Genomic DNA, 12,233 nt, shown 5'->3' with positions numbered 1-12,233 from the left:
TTGGAGACTATCGAGGTAGCTGCTTGGCGCACGCAAACCTTGACTCTTTTTCTCTTAAGTTATTTGTACTGTTCTATATTTCCAGACATTGTTTGTATTAGTCATGCTATGTTATCATTTAGATGCTCATGTACTCAGTGACACCGGTTATTGAGAGTGTATTTATATCAGTATTTGTGGGATTTTCTATTAAATTTAAATATTATGCTTTCAAATTTAAAAGATTATAGTGTTTTATTGAGGTTATCGGCTTGACTAGTATTGAGATAACTGCCATCACGACATGTGAATTTTGGGTCGTGACACTAAATATGCGGCTACTAGGGGAAAATCTAACCTCGTTTATTTGGAGGAGTCTCCTAAAGGGTTGGTATTTTTGCAACATAGGTACTAGATGGGGTGTAACAAACAAATCCGCTTTAAATGTCTAGGAATCAAACTGGAAACCAAACGTGATGAAACTTAGAAAGTGTAACGACCCGACTGATCCTTTTGAGAGTTGTAGCCCCGTTCTCCTATTTACTATTCATTCCCTGCTTAAATTTTGTTATGTGACTTGCCAGGGTAGTTAGTTCGGGTCCGAAAAGGTTTTGGAATGAATGTTGACTTATGTGGAGACGACTCCGAAATACAGGTTTGATGGTTTCGTTAGCTCCATTGGGTGATTTTGGACTTAGGAGCGTGTCAACTTAGTGATTTGGAGGTCCGTGGTTGATTTAGGCTTGAAATGGTGAAAGAAGAAAATTTAAAAGTTTGACCGAGAGTGGACTTTATAGTTACCAGGCTCGAATTGGGGTTTCGGGAGTTGGATTAGGTCCGTGGTTTTATTTACGACTTGTGAGTAAGATTTGAGTACAATCGGGCGTGATTTGATAGGTTTCGGCATCGTTTGTAGAAGTTGGAATTTCTTAGTTTCAATAGGCTTGATTTGGGATGCGATTCATATTTTTGATGTTGTTTGATATGATTTGAGGGCTTGACTAAGTGTGTATCATGTTTTAGGACTTGATTGTATAATTGGTTGAGGTCACGTGGGCCTCGGGTTCGGATGGTTAACAGATCGAATTTGGAGTTTGAAATATTGTTGAAGGTGGGAGTTTTCTGGTGCAATCGCACATGCAGAGCTTTGGTCGCATGTGCGAGCAAAGGAGCACAAGTGAAACCACGGAAGGGTTGTGCATTGGTTGCAGGCACGGAAGGAGTTCTATAAATGCGGATTTGCATCAGTGAGAGGTTGACTGCAGAAGCGGATTTGGCTAGGTAGTAGGGGCATCGCATATACGGAGAAGGCTCGCAGATGATGTCCCGTAGGTGCGAGGATAGGATCGCATATGTGATGGGTTTCCACTTAAGTGGGTTCTGCATGAGCGTGATTTTTCCGCAAAAGTGGATGCGCATGTGCGAGGCCATGCTCCGCAGGTGAGGAAATTACTGGGCAGAGTTTAAATTCGAGGGGTTCCAAGATTTTCTTCATTTTAAACATTTCAAGCTCGGGATTAAGCCATTTTTGAGAAGAAGTTCTAGGGGTTTCTTGAGGTAAGTCACTTGTGGTTAGATTTATTCAATAATTATGTTTCCTCACTGAATTTACTACATAGATTATGTGGTTTTGAGGTGTAATTTGAGGGTTTGGGGCTAGGGATTTGGAGAGTTAAAATTTGGGATTTGGGTGTCTATTTGGTGCTGGAGTTTGACAAATTTAATATGGCTGGACTCGTGGCGGAATGGGTTTCCGGATTTTGTGACATTTATTGGGCCCCGGGGCCGACCTTTGAGTGGACTTTTTGACTTTTAATTAAAAGCTTAGTAATTTCATATGAAATTGATTGCTTTAGCTCGTGTTCATTATATCGAACTATTTGTGGCAAGATTCGAGGAATTTGGAGGCTGTTTCGCGAGGCAAGGGCTTGTTGGAGTAGAGTTTGGCACAGTTTAATGTAAGTAACACTTCTAAGCTTGGTTCTGAGGGTGTGAAACCCCAAATTTCGTGTTATGTGATTGGTGTTGAGGTAACGCATGTGCTAAGTGACAGGCATGAAGGTGTGCACCATGAAAATTGCGACTTGGTCGATTCCATGGAACTGAATAGTTGTTAAATCTTGTTGTTACCCGTATTTTCACCATGTGTTAAATCTATTGAGTTGTCAGTCATATTAGAAACTCTGCTTAGGCTATATGATGGGGCTATTGGGACCCACAATGGTCGTTTTTTGTTGTAGAACTAATTGCTTAATCTGTCAATTTGTACACAGTCCCAATTATTACTTGCATATTATGTCTGAGTCTCTCTTGTCTTTACATGATATATCATATCATCATTTGTGGGCTGATTATCATGATTCTGATGAGCCCGAGAGACTGGAGAGGTTGTTGACTAAGTGAGGTTGAGGGGCTATTGTGAGTGATAATTAAGGGATCAGGGTTGCATGCCGCAACATGAATTATTTTTATTTATGTCAGGATTTGGCTTATTATAGCGCTTAAGCTAGATCGGCCCCTCCAGAGTTTGCACACCCATAGAGGTGCAATGCTATCAGTTATGACATTAGGGCTGGATCTGCCCTGTTTACTTTCATTAGGACTGGATCCGCCCTATTTTATTTGCGTGTGGCCTGGATCTTCCCTGGGCTGGATCTGCCCTGTTATCTATTAAGTTTTGTTGTGAAATCTGAAAGCATGTCTAAGTTCTTGTTGAAAGCATGTTTAAGTTCTTGTACCTTCACTGGTAGAATATAAATATATGAGTTATCATTGTCATATCTTCTGTAACTTCCCGTACTATTAAATGTTGAAAGTGGACCGTAATAATTGGACTTGTCACTACTTTCAATCCAAAGGTTAGATTTGTTACTTATTGAGTTGGTTGTACTCACGCTACACTCTACACCTCGTGTGTAGATCTAGGTACTTCCGGTTACGGCGGTTGGTGATTTGCAGAGGCCAGACCTTTGGAGATCACCGAGGTCCGAGGTAGCTGCTTGGCATTCGCAGACCTTGACTATCCACCCTTATCTTTCAGTTTATTTATTCAATCATACTTCTAGAAAGTGTACTAGACTTTGTCATTTCGTAGATGCTCATGTACTCAGTGACACCCCGATTTTGGGAAGAACTTATGTATTGAGTTATGATTTTCCTTTCCTGTTTTAAGATATTTTCCTTTATTTAAACTCATTTAATATCTTTCAAAGACTTAAAAGTACTAGAAATGTTTTGAGGTGTCGGTTTGCTTAGTACTACATTAGGCGCCATCACGACAGACTAAGCTTTGGGTTGTGATAAGTTAGTATCAGAGCCTAAGTTATATTGGTCTCACGAGTCATGAGTAGGTTTAGTAGAGTCTTGTGAATCGGTACGGAGATGTTTGTACTTATCTTTGAGAGGCTGCCAAACCCTTATGAAACTTCACATTCTTGTTTTCTTGTCGTGCAGATTTGTTGATTCCGGGAGCTAAACTTCTGTTATTCTATTCTCTCACAGATGGTGAGTACACGTGCTATCGGACAGGATGGTCAGCCACCAGTACCACTAGTAAGGGCCACAAGAGGCTGAGGTTGTAGTAGGGGCAGAGGTGCAACTCGTACAGCAGCTAGATCAGCATCTGCAGATCCACCAGTTGCTCCAGTTCAAGATCAGGTTCCATAGGTGGTTGAGCTACTGGGGCCGGCTCAGGCACCAGCTATGACCAATATGATTCCAGGCCTTCAGGAGGCTTTGGCTCAGATTTTGAATGTGTGCACTTGCCTTGCTCAGGCAGTTTCTATTCATACCGCGCCAACCATTTCTCAGGACGGGGGAGGTACTCAGACTCTCACTGCCCGTACTCCAGAGCAGGTGATGCAGCGACTTCAAACGTCGGGGGTATTGCCAGCCCAACCGGTTGCAACTGCTCAGGCCCAGGTGTGTCCCGTTATGACTGATGATGAGTAGAAGAGACTAGAGAGATTTAGGAGGCTCCAGCCTCCATCATTCAGTGGAGCTGAGTTTGAGGATGCCCGGAACTTCTTGGATAGGTGTCAGTGAATTCTTTGCATGACGGGTATTCTACAAACCAGTGTGGTCTCGTTTATTACTTTTCAGTTTACTGGGGTTGCCTTAAGATGGTGGGAGGCCTATGAGAGGAGCAGGCCATTCGGCGCTACACCACTATTATGGCATGAGTTCTCCGTTCTCTTCTTGGAGAAGTTTACGCCACCGACTCGTAGGAAGGAGATGCGCAGGCAATTCAAGCAGCTACACCAAGACGACCAGTCTGTGACCCAGTATGAGATGAGATTTTCAGTGTTGGCTAGTCACACAGTTTAGTTGGTTCCCATTAAGAAGGAGAGGATAAGGAGGTTCATTGATGGCCTCACCTATCAGTTGCATTTTGTTATGACGCGGGAGGGTGTATCTGGTGTTCAGTTCGATGGGGTGGTTGATATTGCTCGACGATTAGAGATGGTCTGTAGTCATGAGCGTGTGGAGAGGGAGGCCAAGAGGCCTTGTGGATCGGGTGGTTTTAGCGGTGTTCCTTCTAGGGGTCAATTCTACCACGGCAAGGGTCATCCTTATAGGTCCACTTAAATGTCTTGTCCTGTCCATCATGGTGCATCATCCAGTCATTGTTCATACAGTGCTATACCGGGCCAGTCATCCCTCAGTGCCCTCCCAACTCAGAGTTCATCTCTTGCACCTTCAGTTGAGGGTTCCTCAGCACCAGGTTCTTCTTGTAGTTATTCTGGTTCTTGGGGTCCGCCTCAGTATTTGCCACCATTTTCCAAGAGGTGATGTTTCGAGTTTGGAGAGTTGGGTCATGTGAATAGGTTCTATCCACGCCTTACGAGAGGTCCAGGGCAGCAGAGGAGTCAGGCTACGACTTCAGAACCAGTTACTTAACCACCCGCCCAGCCAGCTAGGGGTAGAGGCCAGGCAGCTAGAGGTCGCCCTAAAGGGGAGGTTGATCAGGTGGCGGTCAGGCCTGATTCTATGTTATTCCTGCCAGTCCAGATGTTGTTGCTTCAGATGCAGTGATCACAGGTATTGTCTCAGTATTCCACAGTGATGTTTCTGCACTATTTGACACTAATTCTACTTATTCTTATGTGTCCTCTTATTTTACTCGTTATTTGGATATGCCCTGTGAGTCCTTAGTTTCACATGTTCATGTATCTATGCCGGTGGGCTATACTATTATTGAGGACAGTGTAAATCGGTCGTCTGTAATGACTATTGGGAATTGGAGATGAGAGTTGATCTCTTATTGCTTAGTATGATTTATTATGACATGATCTTGGGTATGGATTGGTTATCTCCATGTCATGCTATTCTGGATTGTCACACTAAGACCGTGACATTGGCAATACCGTGTTTGCCAAGGATCGAGTTGAGGGGTTCGCTATACTATGTTCCCAACAGAGTGATTTCATATTTAGAGGCCCAACAGATGGTTGGGAAGGGCTGCTTATCTTATTTGGCCTTTGTGAGGGATTTTGGTGCTGATACCCCTACTATTGACTCTGTTCCGGTAGTATGAGACTTTCTGGATATGTTTCCTACAGATCTGCCGGGCATGCCGCCCGATTGGGATATTGACATGGTGTCGTACACTTAGCCCATTCTATTCCTCTGTATCGTATGGCACCGGTTGAGTTGAAGGAATTGAAAGAATAACTTCATGAACTTCTTGATAATGGGTTTATTAGGCCTAGTGTTTGCCTTGGGGTGCACCGGTTCTGTTTGTGAAGAAGAAGGATGGTACTATACGGATGTGCATTACTATAGGCAGTTGAATAGAGTTACAATCAAGAATACGTATCCTTTGTCGTGCATTGATAATCTATTTAACTGGCTTCAGGGAGAGAGGGTGTTCTCTAAGATTGATTTGAGGTATGGGTATCACCAGTTGAATATTTGGGACTCGGATATTTTAAAGACATCATTTAGGACCCGTTATGGTCATTATGAGTTCCTTGTGATGTCTTTTGGGCTGACCAACACCCCAACAACATTCATGCATCTGATGAACAATGTATTTCAGCCTTATCTCGACTCGCTTATTGTAGTATTCATTGATAATATCCTGGTGTACACTCGTAGCCAGGAGGAGCATATCCAGCATTTGAGGATTGTGCTACGATGGCTGAAGGAGGTTAAGCTTTATGCCAAGTTCTCCAAGTGTGAGTTTTGGCTTAGTTCAGTGGCGTTCTTGGGGCACGTGGTGTCCAGTGAGGGGATTAAGGTGGATCCGAAGAAGATAGAGGCGGTTCAGAGTAGGCCTAGGCCATCCTCATTTGGAGCTTTCTTGGCTTAGTTGGTTATTATCGTCGATTCGTAGAGGGTTTCTCGTCTATTGCATTTTGACCAAATTAACCTAGAAGGGTGCTAATTTCATGTAGTCGAATGAGTGTGAAGAGAGCTTTCAGAAGCTCATGACTGCCTTGACCACAACTCTAGTTCTAGTTTTACCTTCAGCTTCAGGTTCTTATACAGTGTATTGTGATGCTTCTCGGATCGGTATTGGGTGTGTCTTGATGCAGGAGGGTAGAGTGATCGCTTATGCTTAGCATCAGTTGAAGCCTCATGAGAATAACTACCCCATCCACAATTTAGAGTTGGTTGCCATTGTTCATGCATTGAAGATTTGGAGGCATTATCTCTACGGTGTGTCTTGTGAGGTATTTACGGATCATTAGAGTCTTCAACACTTGTTGAAACAAAAAGATCTAAATTTAAGGCAGCGTAGATGGTTGGAGCTGCTCAAGGACTATGATATCACTATTCTGTATCATCCCGGGAATACCAATGTGGTGGCTGATACCTTGAGTAGAACGTCGGTGTATATGGGTAGCCTTGCATTAATTCTTGTTGGTGAGAGACCGCTTGCAGTTGATGTTCAGGCCTTGGCCAACCAGTTCGTGATATTAGATGTTTCGGAACCCAGGCGGGTTCTAGTTTGTGTGGTTTATCAGTCTTCCTTATATGATCGCATCAGAGAGCGCCATTACGATGATCCTAATTTATCTGTCCTAAAGGACACAGTTCAGTATGGTGATGCCAGGGATGTTACTATTGAGGATACAAGGTCGGATTTGTGTACCTAATGTAGATGGGTTACGTGATTTGATTCTTGAATAGGCCCACTATTCACGGTATTCCACTCATTTGGGTGCCACGAAGATGTACCAGGACGTGAGGCAACACTACTAGTGGAGGAGGATCAAGAAGGATATAGTGGGGGTATGTAGCTAGGTTCCTTAACTGTCAGCAGGTGAAGTACAAGCATCAGAGACCGGGCGGATTGCTTCAGAGGCTCGATATTCTAGAGTGGAAATAAGAGCGTATCACCATGGAATTTGTAGTTGTGCTCCCACACACTTCGAGAAAGTTTGATACTATTTAGGTGATTTTGGATCGGCTGACCAAGTCTGAGCACTTCATTCCAGTTGGGACTACTTATTCTTCGGAGCGGTTGGCTGAGATTTACATATGATAGATTGTTCGCCTTCACGGCGTGCCAATGTCTATCATTTCAGATTGGGGCACGCACTTTACATCGCAGTTTTGGAGAGCCATGCAGCGAGAGTTGTGGACCCAAGTTGATTTGAGCACAACATTTGACCCTCAGATGGACGGACAATCAGAGCGCACTATTTAGCTATTGGAGGACATCTTACGCGCCTGTGTCATTGATTTTGGGGGTTCTTGGGATCAATTTCTGCCTCTCGCGGAGTTTCTTACAAAAACAGCTACCAGTCGAGCATTTAATGGATGGAAGCGTCGATCTCCGGTGGGTTGATTTGAGCCAGGTGAGGCTAGGCTATTGGGTACTGACTTGGTTCAAGATGCTTTGGACAAGGTCAGATTGATTCAGGATCAGCTTCGCACGACACAGTCTAAACAGAAGAGTTACCCCGATAGGATTGTTCGTGATGTTGCTTTCATGATTGAGGAGAAGGTACTTCTGAAGGTTTCACCCATGAAGGGTGTTATGAGGTTCGTAAAGAATGGCAAGTTGAGACCTCGGTATATTGGGCCATTTGAGGTACTTCAAAGAACTGGAAAGGTGGCTTACAAGCTTGCCCTGCCACCTAGTTTGTCGAGTGTTCATCCAGTGTTTCATGTTTCTATTCTCTAGAAGTATGTCGGTGATCCGTCTCATGTTTTGAATTTCAGCATGATTCTGTTGGATGGGGATTTGACTTATGATGTGGAGCCAGTGGCCATTTTGGATCGGCAGGTCTGAAAGTTAAGATCAAAAGACATAGCTTCGGTGAAGGTGCAGTTGAGAGGTCAGCCAGTTAAGCAGGCTACTTGAGAGACCGAGCGGGATATGCGAAGGAAATATCCATGCTTATTTGAGACTCCAGGTACGTTTCTAGACCTGTTCGAGGACGAACGTTTGTTTAAGAGGGGGAGGATGGAACGATCCGACCGGTCGTTTTCAGAGTTGTAGCCATGTTCCCCTATTTGTAGTTCATTCCATGCTTAAATTTTGTTATGTGATTTGCCTGAGTAGTTGGTTCAGGTCTGAAGAGGTTTTGGAATGAATTGAGCCACTTAGTCTCAAGGTTGGAACCTTAAGTTGAAAATGTTAACCGGATGTTAACTTATGTGTAGACGACTCCAGAATGAAGTTTTGATGGTTTCATTAGCTTCGTTAGGTGATTTTGGACTTAGGAGTGTGTCTGGTTAGTGATATGGAGGTCCGTGGTTGATTTAGGCTTGAAATAGCGAAAGTCAGAAAATTCAGAAGTTTGACCGAGATTGGACTTTATGGTTACTAGGCTGGGGTTGGTGTTTTGGGAGTTGGAGTAGGTCTGTGGTGTCATTTGAGACTTGTGTGCAAAATTTGAAGTCAATCAGACGTGATTTGATAGGTTTCGACGTCGTTTATAGAAGGTAGAATTTCTTATCTTCAATAGGCTTGAATTAGGGTGCGATTCATATTTTTGATGTTGTTTGAGGACTCGACTAAGTTTGTATCATGTTTTAGGACTTGATGGTATAATTGGTTGAGGTCTCGAGGGCCTTGGGTGGAGTTTGGATAGTTAACGGATCGAATTCGGAGTTTGAAAGATCGGTGAACCTAGGAGTCTTTTGGTGCAATAGCACCTATGGAGCTTTGGACGCATGTGCGAGCAAAGGAGCGTAGGTGTGGCCATGGAAGGGTTGTGCAGTGGTAATAGACGCGAAAGGAGTTGACCATAGAAGCGGATTTGGCTAGGCAGCAGGGGTGTCGCAGATGCGATCCCGCACGTGCAAGGATGGGACCGTAGTCGATGGGTCACCAGTTAAGTGAGTTCCACATGAGCGTGATTTTTCCACAAAAGCGGATGCGCAGGTGCTAGCCCAGGCTCCGCAGGTGTCGAATTGACTGGGCAATGTTTAAATTCGAAGGTTTCCTTCATTTTCTTCATTTTTAACATTTCAAGCTCGGGATTAGGCGGGTTTCTTGAGGTAAATCACCTGTGGTTAAATTTATTGAATAGTTATGTTTTCCCATTGAATTCTCCACCTAGATTGTGTGGTTTTAAGGTATAATTTGGGGGTTTGTGGCTAGGGATTTTGAGAGTTGAAATTTGGGATTTAAGTGTCGATGTTTGTTAGATTTCGGTAAATTTAGTATGGTTGGACTCGTGGTGGAATGTGTTTCCGTATTTTGTGACTTTTATTATATTCCAAGACGTGAGCCCGGGGACCGACTTATGAGTGGATTTTTGACTTTTAATTAAAAGCTTAGTAATTTCATATGAAATTGATTCCTTTAACTCGTGTTGATTGTATCGAACTACTTGTGGCTAGATTCGAGGCATTTGGAGGCCGTTTCATGAGGCAAGGGCTTGTTGGAGTAGAGTTTTGTACAGTTTGAGGTAATTAACACTTCTAAGCTTAGTTTTGAGGGTGTGAAACCCCGAGTTTCGTGTTATGTGATTGGTGTTGAGGTGACGCATGTGCTAAGTGACGGACATATAGGCGTGCACCATAAGAATTGTGACTTGGTCGATTCCATGGAACTAATAGTTGTTAAATCTTGTTGTTACCCGTATTTTCACCATGTGTTAGATCTATTGAGCTGCCAGTCATGTTAGAAACCCTGCTTAGGATATATGATGGTACTATTGGGACCCACAGTGATCGTTCTTTGCTGTAGAACTAATTACTTAATTTGTCAATTTGTACACAGTCACAATTATTACTTGTATATTTTATCTTAGTCTCTATTGTCTTTATATGTTATATCATATCATCATTTGTGGGCTGATTATAGTGATTCTGGTGAGCCCGAGAGACTGGAAAGGTTGATGACTGAGTGGGGCTAAGGGCCTATTGTGAGTGATACTTATTGGATCGTGCTGCACACCGCAACATGCTTTATTGCTTTATGCCAAGATTTGGCTTATTATAGCGCTTGGGTTGGATCGGCCCCTCCGGAGTCTCCACACCCACATTGGGCGCAATGCTAGCCGTTATGACATTTGGGCTAGATCTGCGATGTTTACTTGCATTAGGGCTGGATCTACCCTGTTTTATTTGCGTGTGGGCTGGATCTGCCCTGTTAGGTATTGATTTTTGTTGTGAAATCTGAAAGCATGTCTAAGTTTTTTTCGAAAGCATGTGTAAGTTCTTGTTGAAAGCATGTTTAAGTTCTTGTACCTTCATTTGTAGAATAGAAATATCTGAGTTATCATTGTCATATCTTCTGTAGCTTTCCGTACTGTTAAATATTGAAAGTGGACCGTAATATTTGGACTTGTCTCTACTTTCAGAATGTTAGATTTGTTACTTATTGAGTTGGTTGTTGTTGGCATCCAATTTTGTCCCTTCTTTCTTCCTAACAATTTCTTTAAGCTTCTAATATTACTGGTAATTTAAGAATAATCATTTTACAGTTGTTATCCCAAGATAAACCTAATTAGTATCATTATTTTCATTATTGTTATTATTTCTATTTCTATTATTATTATTATTATTATTATTATTATTATTATTATTATTATTATTATTATTATTATTAGCAAAATATTATTATTATTATTATTATTATTATTATTATTATTATTATTGTTGTTGTTGTTGTTATTATTATTACTTTTAATTTCATTCTTATCGCCATTTGTAAAAAGCATATCATTTTTCTTTATTTAATTAAATAGTAATGTTTCTTTAATCCTACGCTTTATAGATACTTGTTCCAAGAACATTATAGGTTTATAGTTTATACATATCAATTAGTGTAAAGGCTATTTATTTTTATATGTTTACATTACGTATTATTATATAATATGGTTATTAGAATATTTTATCAAAACTAGACGCCCAAAGAAAGTTAAAAGAGGAAAGGGAAAAGCTCACCAGATTAGCCGCATCCTACATGCCTAGACTAGGGTGGGCGTCGGTCGGTTCGATCGGTTATTATGAGAGTAAAGTTCGGTTTATCGGTTTTCGGTTTTGTAATATTAATAACCAAATCAAACCAAAGTATTTACGGTTCGGTGTGATTTTTTCAAAGTTCGGTTCGGTTATTTCCGGTTTATTTTTTCGGTTATTAACGGTTCAAGATTTTTATATCTTGGATTTACTTCCGGTGGTCATAAACTTCTAGTGGTCATAAAATACAAGAAACTTTGTCCTAAATCAAGCATTAATGCAAATTGAGTGCTTTCAGCTACTCTAATCTAGAGAATCTTGGAATAAACAAATACAAATCTAGTTGTACTAGAACAAAGTTCTATTGTTAATTATTGGATTCAATTCTTTTTAGAGCAGCCCACTACTACTGTTTCTAGTATCAATATGAACAACATAACAATTAACAAAATAATAATTAATCCACTAGCAGGATTTCACGTCCAAACAGAACACAATAGCTACCAAAAATTGCTCAGAGATCAATGAAACATCAAAATAACTTAGCAGAAAATTACAGAAAGTCAAGTCCATGTTCCTATTTAACAAAATAACGTAGCATAGAAAGGGATTAATAGAAGAAAGTTACATGTTGACTTTCACTTAGCGGAATAATCAACACAAGAAATTTTCACCAAAATCGAATGAGCTGAGGAACATAGAAAAGGAACTCAAAACTCAGAAGAAGTCACAATAATCTGAGGAAGAAGGATGAGCGACGAGCTGAGGAAGAACGCGTCACAGTCGAGCTGAGGAAGAAGGCAGCAGTCGCACAGAGGAACCCTAAATCTAATTTTTGATTTAGGTTTGGAAAATGAGAATGTATCAGTAAGACTAAGTCTTAA

Source organism: Nicotiana tabacum, chromosome 13 (assembly GCF_000715075.1).
Source record: "Nicotiana tabacum cultivar K326 chromosome 13, ASM71507v2, whole genome shotgun sequence".
In the NCBI taxonomy this organism is placed as follows: domain Eukaryota; kingdom Viridiplantae; phylum Streptophyta; class Magnoliopsida; order Solanales; family Solanaceae; genus Nicotiana; species Nicotiana tabacum.
This window is presented reverse-complemented; position numbering follows the sequence as displayed.